The sequence below is a fragment of the Typopeltis vanoorti genome, chromosome 15 (genome assembly GCF_054136105.1).
Source record: "Typopeltis vanoorti isolate ZY-2024b chromosome 15, IOZ_Tvanoo_1.0, whole genome shotgun sequence".
NCBI classification, from domain to species: Eukaryota; Metazoa; Arthropoda; class Arachnida; order Uropygi; family Thelyphonidae; genus Typopeltis; species Typopeltis vanoorti.
Window position 1 is genome coordinate 65,629,087 of NC_143563.1, and position 12,766 is coordinate 65,641,852.

Genomic DNA, 12,766 nt, shown 5'->3' on the forward strand with positions numbered 1-12,766 from the left:
CATAAATGCAATACAACATGTTAAAGGTTATTACAGCGTTTGTTTTGACATTGATTGAATAGTTAATAATTGGAAAATGTTCGATTAACGCTTTAGATTACGAAAGAAATGCTGCGATCTAACGCCGATATTCGTTTGCGCTTGTCATTGCTATTGATACGAAACTTTTATTATTAGTGTTTGTTCGTGGTGAGGGTGAAATATTTTTAATAAAGCAATTTTTTGTATATACAGCACCCCCCACTTAAAATTTTCACCGGCCGTCACCTGAAACACAGAATAACGCAGCATGTGCGCAACATCATTCTCGAACAGCTGCGTCTGCCTTGGAACACACTGTGCAAAGGATGCAGTTTGTGGCGTAGCGGGAAGGGCAGCACATTGAACAGAGCTGACCGTGAATATATTATAGAAGAGAATAAAAATGTGTTATTTATGCTTGTGTCGTTTTTCTCCTTACAGACACACACACACAGAAAAATTACGACATCTACATTCGGTACACCATACAGCACACCCTGGTGGTGAATTTCGGAACTACCTTTTTTTTTTTTCTCAGATGTCGCTTCCGCATGACGCCCAATGTATTCCTGCAAAGTTTCGCAGCATTTGGATCACTGGGGGGCGCTCCACAAGGCCTCAAACAGGGATACTTTAATTTTGATCACCCTGTACTTGTACAAAAAACTACCACAGACCCATTGGGAAATTCTCCCAGTAATTGAACCTGAAATAGTCAATAAAGAGTGCATGAAAAAAAAAAAAAAAAAAAAAAACTAGAAGTGAAGGCGAACTTTAATCCCCAAATAAGCATAACGAAAAGAAGTATCGCAGTCATATTTTAATATATTTATAATGCGTGATCTAAATACGTGCAAGGATTTAATGATAACAAAAAATCACGTCTGCATGTAACTCGAGTTCATTTTGTATTCACCCCATTGAATTCGTTGAGATGAATACGAACACTAAATAAAGTTCTCAAAATAATTCAGATATCTTTTTTGTTAGATCAGCGCAATAAGGAAAGTGTTCTTAGCTAATAAATGCCTTGGTACGGAAATTTTTTAAAGTTCAACCTTCATAAATCTTGTTTATATTCCAAACATTACAATATTCCAAATGTTTATATATATTCCAAATGCTACAAACTTCCTTATAAGGACTGGCTTAAAGGGGCGAAGCAAGAATGCTTTTCATCTTCCCCGTTATCTGTAGAGGAGACAGATAAGGTGTTATTGAGCTATTAAAGCTCTGATCATGGCAGGAGGGTAACAGCAATAGCCCAGCCTCAGTTAGAACTTCACTGACTACAGCATTGCCATATTTAAAGGTAAAGCCGTCTCTAAAAATTCGGACGATCCCTAGGCCACTCAATCGTGGGCGAAAGACCGTCCATCTCAGCGTTGGCTCCACTCAGTGATGGCCTTCCACCCACACGCCACCACCGAGCCGAACCGCTCAAATTCCGAGGAAAATAATTCACCGACAAAGCCCCTCAGCGGGCCGTGCCGGAGAACACTCTCCCCGGAGACTCAAATTGCTCCCTTAAGGCAAAAGCCCTAAGAGAGCGAACTCAAAAACTCTCGAATCTCATCACCCAAGGGGGTAACAGCAACAGCCGAACCTCAGTTAAACTTCATTAGTACAGCATTGCCATCCATTACCTCCAAGGGTATATTGGATGGAATGTATTCGCCCAGAGATACAAAGGCAGAAGCAATAGGAGAGGTCATATTTACCTATACAAGTTGCCAACAGGTGTACCACCATATTATTGAATTACTCTGGATTTAGAGACCTCGATAAAGGTCGAAATCGTTCTGGGTAGTGGCCCTTCCCTTAATGCATAGAAGTATATATGTCCGCAAGGAGATGTGTTTTGCATTATGGGAGATACTGAGACAAGGAGTGATGAGAGCTTGGTCCACCTTTGCTCGGAGTTGCCTGGTGTTGCACCACCTTACCTCAGTCCTGAAGATATTTTCAGGCGCAAACTTTGCTTACACTTGGATAAAGGATTAAACTAAATGTATTATATCTTCTAATAAGGTGAGAGTGCTTTTTGTGTTCTGGAAGCCGTATTGGTTTTGTGAGATAATGTTGTACTTTTTTAAACAGTTCTGTAGTCTGGTGTGTGTTATTTTTTTAAGAATTTTACAGATGACTGGTAGGTTAGCTATTGGTCTGTAGTTCTGTGTATCGTTTCTTTTGCCATGTTTGTAAATTTGCGTAATTATCGCAGTTTTTAGCTGTTGTGGAATAATGTCAGTGTCGAATATTATGTTCACGAGTCTCAAAATTATTGGATTTATTTGTTCAAAGTGTGTTAAAGGGTCTGTGAACCTTATTTTGTTTATTTCTGGAGTGGTCTTTGTTTTTAGATGTAAAGAGCTCTTCCTCCAGTTTCTGTTTTGTTACTGGCGGAAAATACATCGTTTGCTGTCGACTTTGTGTTGGTAATTTTTTTGTTGATCGTTGGTAGTTTGTCTTTTTTGAGTTGTGTGAAATTGTCTCTGAAGGAGTAGTTGAATAGGTCTGCTAGTTCCTTTTGGCTCATATCCTGACCAAAGCATTTTGTGATAAAATCTTGTGGTGAAGTTTTCTCTTTTTTCTAGATAATAATTCGTTAAGTGTACCTTATGTTTCTTCCTGTTTTCATTATATTCCATAAATTTTTGATAGCAGTAGTCTTTTTTTCCCTACGAATTTTTGTTGTTAGTTGATTCCTTGTGATTTTATATAACGTTTGTAGATGAGTGTTATTGGGCGACTTTTTTTAGTCTTTTCCATAGATTTTCCTTGACGGTAATACTATTTAGAATGTCGCCATTTATCTATGGATTATTGTCTGTTTGTCGCCTCGTTTGTGTACGCTTTGTTTCTTTTTTTATATTTCTGTGAACATGAGTTGGAAGTTCTCATATAAAGTTTATTTTAGGTAGGCAATTCCAGTCTGTACTTTTTACAAGGTTGTCGACAATGCTCTTTAATATGATCAAGTTTTGTGATGTTGGAAGAGGGGGGGCGGTACATAATGAAACGAAGTTGAGACAAAATAGTGATCGGCAATTTTGACGTTAATTACTGATGATGTATATGTATGGATGGAAGCCCGTATGTTGATATGGTCAATGCATGATTGTGTTAGTGAGTTGTTGAGTATTTCTTCTTTTGTTGTGGAGTTTATGTTACTTAGTACATCAAGGTATGTGTTAGTGATTATAGAAGCATGGTCAAGAGTATTTATGTTAATATCTCCTATTAGGATGAACCGATGGTGTTGTACGGGGTTCAATGCCGCTTAGTCATGATTCCAATTCATGCAGAAAGCTGGGTGGATTATTATCTGGGGGGGGGTCTGTATATTATGTTTATTGTGTATTTGATACTATGTTTGTCGCTATTTGTGATTTCCAAAATTATAATATTTTTAAAATTATAAATTTATAAATAAATAAAAATTTATAAATAAAATTATAAATTTCCAAAAAAATAAAATAAAATAATAATAATAATAATAATAATAATAATAATAATAATAATAATAATAATAATAATAATAATAATGACATTTAGAATAACTGATTATTGATTTGATTTATCTTTTTTTTTTCTAAAAAATTTAAGTTGAAAATCATCAATATAACACGTACATATATTTCTACAACTGCTCGGAAATACAGATACCCTATTTATTATACAGCATCTGTGTCAACAATATATTTCCTTCTGTCTGCATCCTATCGGATACGCTTGGTTTAGGAAGGAAAATAACTTTCTTCATAACTCTATGTTTTACAAGTTTCTGAATAGTTTCTTAGTGACGACAAAATCACAGCTTACGAGGTATGCAATACGCCAGTTAATTAAACTAAGAGTGAATTGCAGTCTGTGGTGTCATGTTCCCTCTTATTTCCTTTTCTGAGATTCCGAGGTCAAAATGTATTTTTTGAGCAGTTGCGAGAGAACTGGAAATCGGCAACACAGCAATCGGATATTTACCGGAAACATTGGCAAAAAAAAAAAAAAAAAAAACTTGTACCATTTTTGTATTATTTGTATATAAAGTTTGCGTAAGTGTATATGCTGCGTAAGATCCCCCCCCCCCACACACACACATCACTTCCCTTAACTACAGTATGCAAAACAATGCAATGTTTATATGCGCCAGAATTGTAAGTGTAATTTTTGCAAGTCACCTCCTTTAGTGAATCATCTACATATGCACTGATGAATGGAAATTAGATGGTGTAACGATTGTAGTCAACAAATACGTCATTTGTTTAACAAAAATTTCGCTGTTCAATTTACATGATGCGATCTACAGGGATTGCTAAAGAAAGACAGGTGAGAAATCAATCTGTTATAAATTTCTAACTGAAAAACGAATTTTTATATTGCTTAATGAAAGAAGAAACTCATTTTAATATTATTTATCGCGTAAAATGACCAGGAATCATATCATTGGTCATCTTACGCACCAAATCGCATCATTTATCAACCTGTTGCGCAGCAGACGATAATCACTGATTGGCTTTTGGGAAGGCATCGATCACCGTCTGCTGTGTTTGCTGCTTTCAAAATTATTATTAATTATTAGTAGTAATATTAATAAATTATTATTATATTATTAATAATAAATCAAGACTATTATTAATAAATAAATAGCAATAATAAATAAGAACGTGTACCAATATTAATAAAGAAAATAACGCATGCGCTCTCTTCTTTCGAGTTTATACGTTTCTTATGGTAGTACAAATACTTGATACTAAATTTTCTTCAGATGAACTTGTTAATACGAAATAACCTCGTTCGTTGTAAGTGTAAAGTAAGTAGTCGATTTTAGATTTGATTTAAACATCAATACATTTTTGTTAAGCAGCAGCAACTTTTACTTGACTGTAATGACCTGACTTGTAATGGTGATAAAATAGTGTAGATTTTCTTTTGGTAAAAGGTTTATTCTAATTATCATCAATATGAAACTACAACTTAAGGATATTTGAAAGCCCTGGAAATCATAAGAATGTTTATTTTATTTTATTTTATTTTTTTTAAAATATATATAAACGGTCGTGAGCCATTTGGCACAGTATAAATATGGTTGATTGTTAAGTTTTTTTTTTTTTTTCCTGCTGTTAGCGCTTTCCTTTATCTTAAGTTGGATACGTAGATTCAAAAGCTACGTTGAGAGAGAGAGAGAGAGAGACAGAAAAAATACTATTGAAAGAAAATTAAAAGGTATCCAGTATTTCACCAAGGTTCCTTGAAGCACGAACCTGTTTGACATGTCACATTAAATCCGTTTAAAAGACTTACGGAAGGTCAAAACGTTTTTGTTCTGAGTTATTAATAGCGCTATGTTACACCCAAATAATGTGAGATTATTTAAAGTAATATAAAAAATACAATTCGTCGAAAACATGCTTCGTTTTTATATAAACAAAACCGAGATATAGCTAAGGATATGTGTGACTTATAAAATCTTCATTTTGATCAATATCAATAAAAAAATAGTTTATTTAAAAGTCTGTAATAAGTGAACGTTAATAATTGCTCCATTACGGTATATCCGAATATTATCTAATTTGAGATGGCCAAGAAGTCAGCCATCTTGGATTTTATCAAGTGCTTAATAGTAGCCCAAAGTTTCGGTGCTAACATTCAGTTGCCAATGGACCTTAGATAAGTCTTTTTAATGGTTTATAAGTCATTGTTCTCAACAGACAGAATGCTAACAAGAAAATCTGAAAAGTATCGTTTGCAAGAATTTCCACTGAAGTCCAATTTTTTTTTTTAAGATGGCCGCCACGCATAACTCAATTGAGTTTTCTTCGTGACCAAAGGCCATAATGTGTGTTTTGTTCGCAATTATTTTCGCGATTAGCTCGTCACTCTTCAGTGACAGGCGGGAGAATTAAGAAGCGTCATAAAATGATCAGGTTGTGCTAAACAACGGACACAATAATACCGACCCTTTCTTCAAGGCCACTGTCAGGGTCACTAGCCAAGAAATATGTGCAATTTTCTTCATTTGTTCTTTTAAGAATCGTTTCTTAAGTGTATGGTCTGTGTTTGATGACGTCACAAACGGAGAACGCAATAAGAGTGTTTGCAATTGGTAGATGTATTTAATGATAAAAATAAAAAAAAAAAGGAATTAGCGCGCGCAGAAAAGGGGGGAATAAGGGAAGAAATGCTGTAAGTGTGTTCTGTGAGGGTGATAAAGAAAAATCACAACAGAAAACACCACTATCAAATACTGGACTGAGTACAGAATGGTCTACATTTAGGTGAGTCTGTTTCCTTATATTCGAGTTGTTTCATTTCTCTCTCTCTCTCTCTCTCTCTCTCTCTCTCTCTCTCTCTTCCGAGCTTCAATATGAGTTTAAGATATTTGAGTTTGTGTATGTTTGAAATGGCTGTTTTAAATTACTCCAAAGCAACCAAGTCTATGAGAAGACTTGGTTGCTTCGTCTAAGTCATTCTGTGCCACCACAGTGGAAATGGTCTTTTCAGCTAAAGGAGCATCACTATAGGCGTATGTTTGAGAATCGATCGAATATCCATTTGAATGGCATTCAGAAGTTAACTGAAATATATTTTTTAAAAGCAAATACTGCTTTTTACTATTTATCAAAATTTAAGACTAACAGTTGTTTAGATTTCATGTCTTGTGTCACATTTATCTTTTGCTTTATAAAGGTCAAAACTGACATATGGTCGGGGTAGAATAGAAGACTGCGTAATCGATTGTAGATTGAAGTCTCCTTAGCTCAGCTGATGTAGATGAGCCCTTTGGTTGAAAATACCCTGGTTTGCATGTCTACGATGCTTATCAGGTCTTTTCAACCAAATGGTGAGTTGTCCAGTCTCATACGGATGTAGACGGTTTTTCCTCCAAGAAACTCGGGTTTGTTGTCCCTCAGAACAGGCAATCCCCCTAATCAAGAGAATTAACCTGTCTTGGATGAATAGGTAGATGGACTGTAGATTGAGATCCCGAAAATTAGTGAGGAATGGGTGGTCATGTCGGTATCAGTTGTTATAACCCTTTCATATGAGCTGAGTAATGGATGAGATGGTAAATGTATCAAGCTGTGATGTCATTCGCTCTTTTCTATTTGAGAATTTTCACTCTCAGCGGTCTGTTTTTGTCTCTGATTAAGTCAGATTATCTTCGTGCAGTATTCACATCAAGTCGAATTTCAACAGTCATCATAACAGTTGCTGTTAATGCTCTATAGTTGTGTGTCAATGTTTGCTAGCTGTTACCAGCATGGTGGGGTCCCTCCCCCTCATGATTTGAGCCTTCTTGGTTCCTTGAACACTTCTAGAACCCACAAATTAATTTGTCGATGAAATCTGTGTTTATTTATTTATTCTTTCATGCATTCGAAGTAAAGAAGTCATGTTTGAATTCTATGATCATATTATTTCGTTCATCTACACTGCTTGGACAGAAGTCAATGGACACAGAGTAAGGAGGAAACAGCCATGGGCCCATCTTAATGAGATGTAGGACCTTCTTTTTCTGTAGTTACAGCAGCAATACTACGGGACATACTTTCCAGAAACGTACGATTGCGATTAGTGGGAATTTTGGACCATTCTTCCTGAAGTCATGTAATGAAGTTCTAGACTGCTGTGGGACAGAAGTCCCTTGACCTCACACAACGCTCCAGTTCATCCCACAGATGTTCAGTACTGTCGAGATCAGGACTCTGTGGGGACTATCTGATGACGGTCATCCACAAACTGCTAGTTATAGCAGCAGCCTTGTGACATGGGTGCAGTGTCTTGCTGGAAGAGAGAAACGCCACAAAGTAGGAAGCATTGTATTATTCAGAATGTTCAGATACCTCTCGGAGTTCAATGTGCGTGGCACCCCAAACAGAGATCCGAGGCCAAACCAGTACCATGCCATCACACTGAGACCTCAGAATTTCAGTTGGGGTTACGCACTCTGGTGAGAGACGCTCACTGGGCAATCATCACACCCACGCCGTCCATCTGCTCACTAGAGGGTGTAACGTGATTTGTCTCTCCATAACGCCACTTTTTAAGCTTCCACGTCACACCGTACACGCTCTTGACACCACTGAAGACGACGCTGCATGTTGGTTCGAGTAATGTGAGGCCTGCATATTGCGGTCCCCATGGAAACCCATGTTGCGAGCCTCGGTTCTGACTGTTTTTGTGCTGATTCGAGTTCCAATCGATGCCCAGAACATCGTAATCAAAATAACAGCCGTTGAATGGCGATTTTTGCATATTATTATTCGCAGCACACTACGTTAATGTTTGGTGAGTTGTCCACCTGGGGTGGCCCAATTTGTCAATAATTTGCCGTACAGATAAGCCTGCGACATAAAATCGTTTCAAACTCCGTCAATTCCCTTCTCGCAGCCATTTCACCCGAACACAGTTGCCCTGACTTGGGAGCATCGTGTTCCTCCGATTTATATCGGCTACAAAAACGTGACTCGTTACATGGTTCGATGCATCTTGCCTATGGGGGGGGGGGTGTCCATTGACTTCTTTCCAAGTTCTGTATTAAGGAATGAAACAGAATGCGAAAGAAGGATGACTATGTTTCATATGTTGACAAAAATTAATATTTCACAGAGAAAAAAAAATACACTCAGAAAGGTTAGGATGGGACCCAGCATCCATTTCGAAATGGCCCGAATGCAAAAAAAATTTTGGATTTTTTTTATAGTTTGTATTTGTATTATTTTTGCCAAATGGAAAATAAAATCAGATTTCGTATACATTTCTTTGCCCGAAATGACCGAAAGTGATACAAAAGCCAGTTTCACAGGATTAATAAGACTTTCTATCTATAATACTTTAGGTACTATAAAAATTTAGTTTTATTTTGAAAGAATTTTAGGTAGATCTTAAATTTTATTAAATATCAAATGTTTATTAAAACACCTTTTATTTTCAGAGCAAAATTTAGTATAAGTAAGTTATTTTCTGATAAAACAAACTGAGATAGGGGTGGTGATTGATTCATTAAATCCAATACCCTTGGAGGGTAATGGATGGCAATGCTATAGCCAACGAAGTTCTGAGGCTCGGCTATTGCTGTTACCCTCCTCCCATGATCAGAGCTTTAATAGCTCAATAACACCTTATCCTTACACTGTATTGTACAGATAACGGGGAAGATGAAAAGCATTCTTGCTTCGCCCCTTTTAGCTCGGCTATTGCTGTTACCCTCTTGCCATGATCAGAGCTTTAATAGCTCAATAACACCTTATCCTTACACTGTATTGTACAGATAACGGGGAAGATGAAAAGCATTCTTGCTTCGCCCCTTTTAGCCAGTCCTTATATAAGGATAAACTGAGATAAAACAAATTGATTTATCTAATCTAATATTGAGATATAAAACAAATTGATTTATCTAATAGAATGATAGTTAATGCTCTGCCAAGAAGTTTTCCATTTGGTTCACTCCGTGGAAATTTAGAAAGATCTTGTAGACCACTCCGAGGTTTTGGAGAAGTAATCCCTGTACCTCAATATAAGTTTTCAATAAAGTTAACTGCAATATGTTATTATAGTAAAAATGTAATTAATTACGTATTAGAATATGTTTTTTTTTTTTACTTTTGAAAGGAACCAACTTACTCGCAAGGTTACTTGGGATTAATGAAAAATCCTTCAATAGATAATTATTTCCCTTTTTCAGCAACACTAGAGCTAAAATAGAGATAGCCGACAGCAGAAGGTTTTTGTTTGGCTGGATGAAAAAAAAAAAAAATAATAAATTAAAGTTCACATTGGAATCATCCTTCTTACGACCCCATATTTAAACATGTTACAACTTTAGAAATGTTATAAACGAAATCATAGAGAAAGAGGCCGAAAGGATTACAATCTGGAGCTATACAGTTATAGAAAGATGAGATATTAGAAATCCATCAGTATTTCATGGCCAAATGATCGAATTTGAAACTTGAAAGATCGCCACTAGAAAATTTACATTTCTAGATGAATTTTTCTGAAGTCAAACGATCTTTTCAAGAAAGAGTAACCATAATACGGTTAAATATACCAAGAAACCAATCAACTACGTGTTGATTAATTAGGGGAAAAGTACTAAAAGGATTTTATTTTGTCAAGTACTGTTTCTATACCCCTTATTCTTTCTCCATTTCGTCTTGTAATTATCGTTTCAAGGATTTCTAATCTCGCTTAAATTTACCATTATCAGATCTTTCAGGAGTAGACAGAAGTCCAGCGAACTCACAGAGGAAAAGCAATCAGGAAATTATTCAAAATTTATTTGAACGTTGATGATTATAATCTATACATGAATACTAATGGGTGTCTATAAATGGCATAAAATGTTGAACGTAAAGTGACCTTAAACTCCTTTTTCAGAATTATTGAATTGTATGATTAGAAGAAAATTTAGATTTATACGTCATAATATAACATACCCCTATTAAATATGAATACATACACGTTCCTCGAGCAACCGAAGGTTAAGAAAGTGTATGACCAGCTGAATAGCTTCCTACTCCAAATGTGTCTATCTTGAGCATCCGTTGTTCTTTCATGCCAATGTAAGCCAATTCTTCAAATATTGGTTTTTATAACACATCAGTAATGCCCAATATTTGAGTAAAAAGCCAATGGCATTGTAAAAAAAAAAAAGGGGGGGGGGCACTCCTAAACGAAAATAGGCTTCCATTCATGTGCCGTCTCCTATCTAGGAGGTTGACTACCATGATGTGACTCATGGTTATCTATGGGCGTAACGACATGTGGTGAGGACCCTCTGTCCCCCACATACTGTCGGAAGTATTAATGACCATAATCAGTGTCTGTGTGTGTTCACGGGGCCGGTTTGCCTGTTCTGAGGGACGAAAAACACGAGTTTCGGGGAGAGGAAAAAAAAAACCTCCACCTCCGTATGAGACCGGCTAACTCACCTTTTAGTCGAAAGGATATTATTAATCCATCTCATTCTGGCTTATTTCTCTCTTTTCCTGACATCTTCTGGGTCATTTATGCATTCGGACAATATTCAATCTTCTTACACAAGATAGCGATAAGAACGCTTTGGTAACATCCGAGCAATTTATTCTTATAAATTCTAGCAATACCAGCATTATTGAATGCTTCAGAAGCAACAAGGATAGCTCTACAGCAGTTGGCCTTGGAATGCATTTTCTAAGCTTCAACTGCAAAGTGTTCTTAACAACGTAGTGGTCCGATCCTATCTCTGTATCTTAATACATTCGTTTTTTTTTTTGTTTTTTTTTCGCACAGAACTAGCCCATTTACTATTAATTAGGTTAGTTACTTGTGGATATCATCAAGAATGACCCATGTACTTGTAAATATCTTTATACTTGAAATATGTGTTGGTTATTCTCAATGCATTTAAAGATACATAACCGGAGATGTCCCTCTCACTACTGTCACTGCAATTACCAATGTCAAATAGTCCAGTTATTCCTGTCTATTTGATTCAGTGTTATCCTAATAAGATTCAGTGTTATCCTTGGCATTCAAATCCCGTTAAATAACTATTATTATTATTAACTTTCTTAAAACTGCTCAGTATGTCTTGTAGATGCTAAAAAAAAAAAGAGACTTTCTTTTCATCTTCTGAATCCCACTAAGGATTCAGAAGATGGAGAGATCTTAGCAGCTAACCAATGGCGCACTCAGGATTTAATCTTGGAGGGGGCCCGATCACTCAAGATTTAATCTTCGGGGGGGGGGGAGAGTTGAGTAGACGATTTACGAATACACACTACGCATCGCATACGACCTATGACTAAGGCATCTGCAGTGATCGCCAATACATGACAAGTAGTATTGAAATAGAGACACAACATAAATAAAAAAAATAATACTTTTAATTAAGAAAAGATTTTTGGAAAATTTTCTAGTATTTATTTCCTTTTTTCTTTTAGGGGGTGCCAAGGCCCCTTGGCCCCCTCCCTGGGTGCGCTACTGCAGCTAACCACAATCAGATCTTTAATCACAGTTTCAAATTTAGCAGATAGGAACTTTTCATTAATGTAGTTATATCCAAGAAGAGCATTAAATGTAATAATAAATATACCCATGTCAAATTTCTGGCGATTCCAAGATATGCCTGATTAGGATGTTCCAAAATCAGTTCTGAGGAGACCATATCTTTTGTCTAACCAACTGCTGATGCACAAAGATTAAAACATACAAATAATGATGAATAAAAAAAAAAATAGACTAGTCGTCGTAATGTTAATGCTCAGACAACTTACAGAAGTTAAGTCGGGATGATTTCTGAAAATCAGACAAGAATAAAACTATGTTTCAAGAATTGTGGATTATAATCATAAACAGATAAACATAAAGACAATCTTTATGTTTATCTGTAGCTATAAAATACGAATTTCTTTCTATAATCATCAGATGTGATATTTACATAAATCTATGCTTTAGTATATTTTTTATTTCATTTTTTCCGTACACATGGCCTCTTTCTGCAAACACAGATAGCGTAATTATAACAAATAAGATATTTAAGATTAAGATTAACAAATAAGAATAAAATAAACTTAAAAGCTTTCCGATTGCAAAGATAACAAGGAATATAAAGGTTTTTAAACAGAAAAAGGTTGATTAAAGACACGAGCCTTGTAAGCTAAGTCAGCTAATGACCTTTGACTGGAAAGATATGGGTTCAAATCCCATCAATTACAGGATTGACACAATTTATAAGGGTTTGCAAATGAAGGTGAAT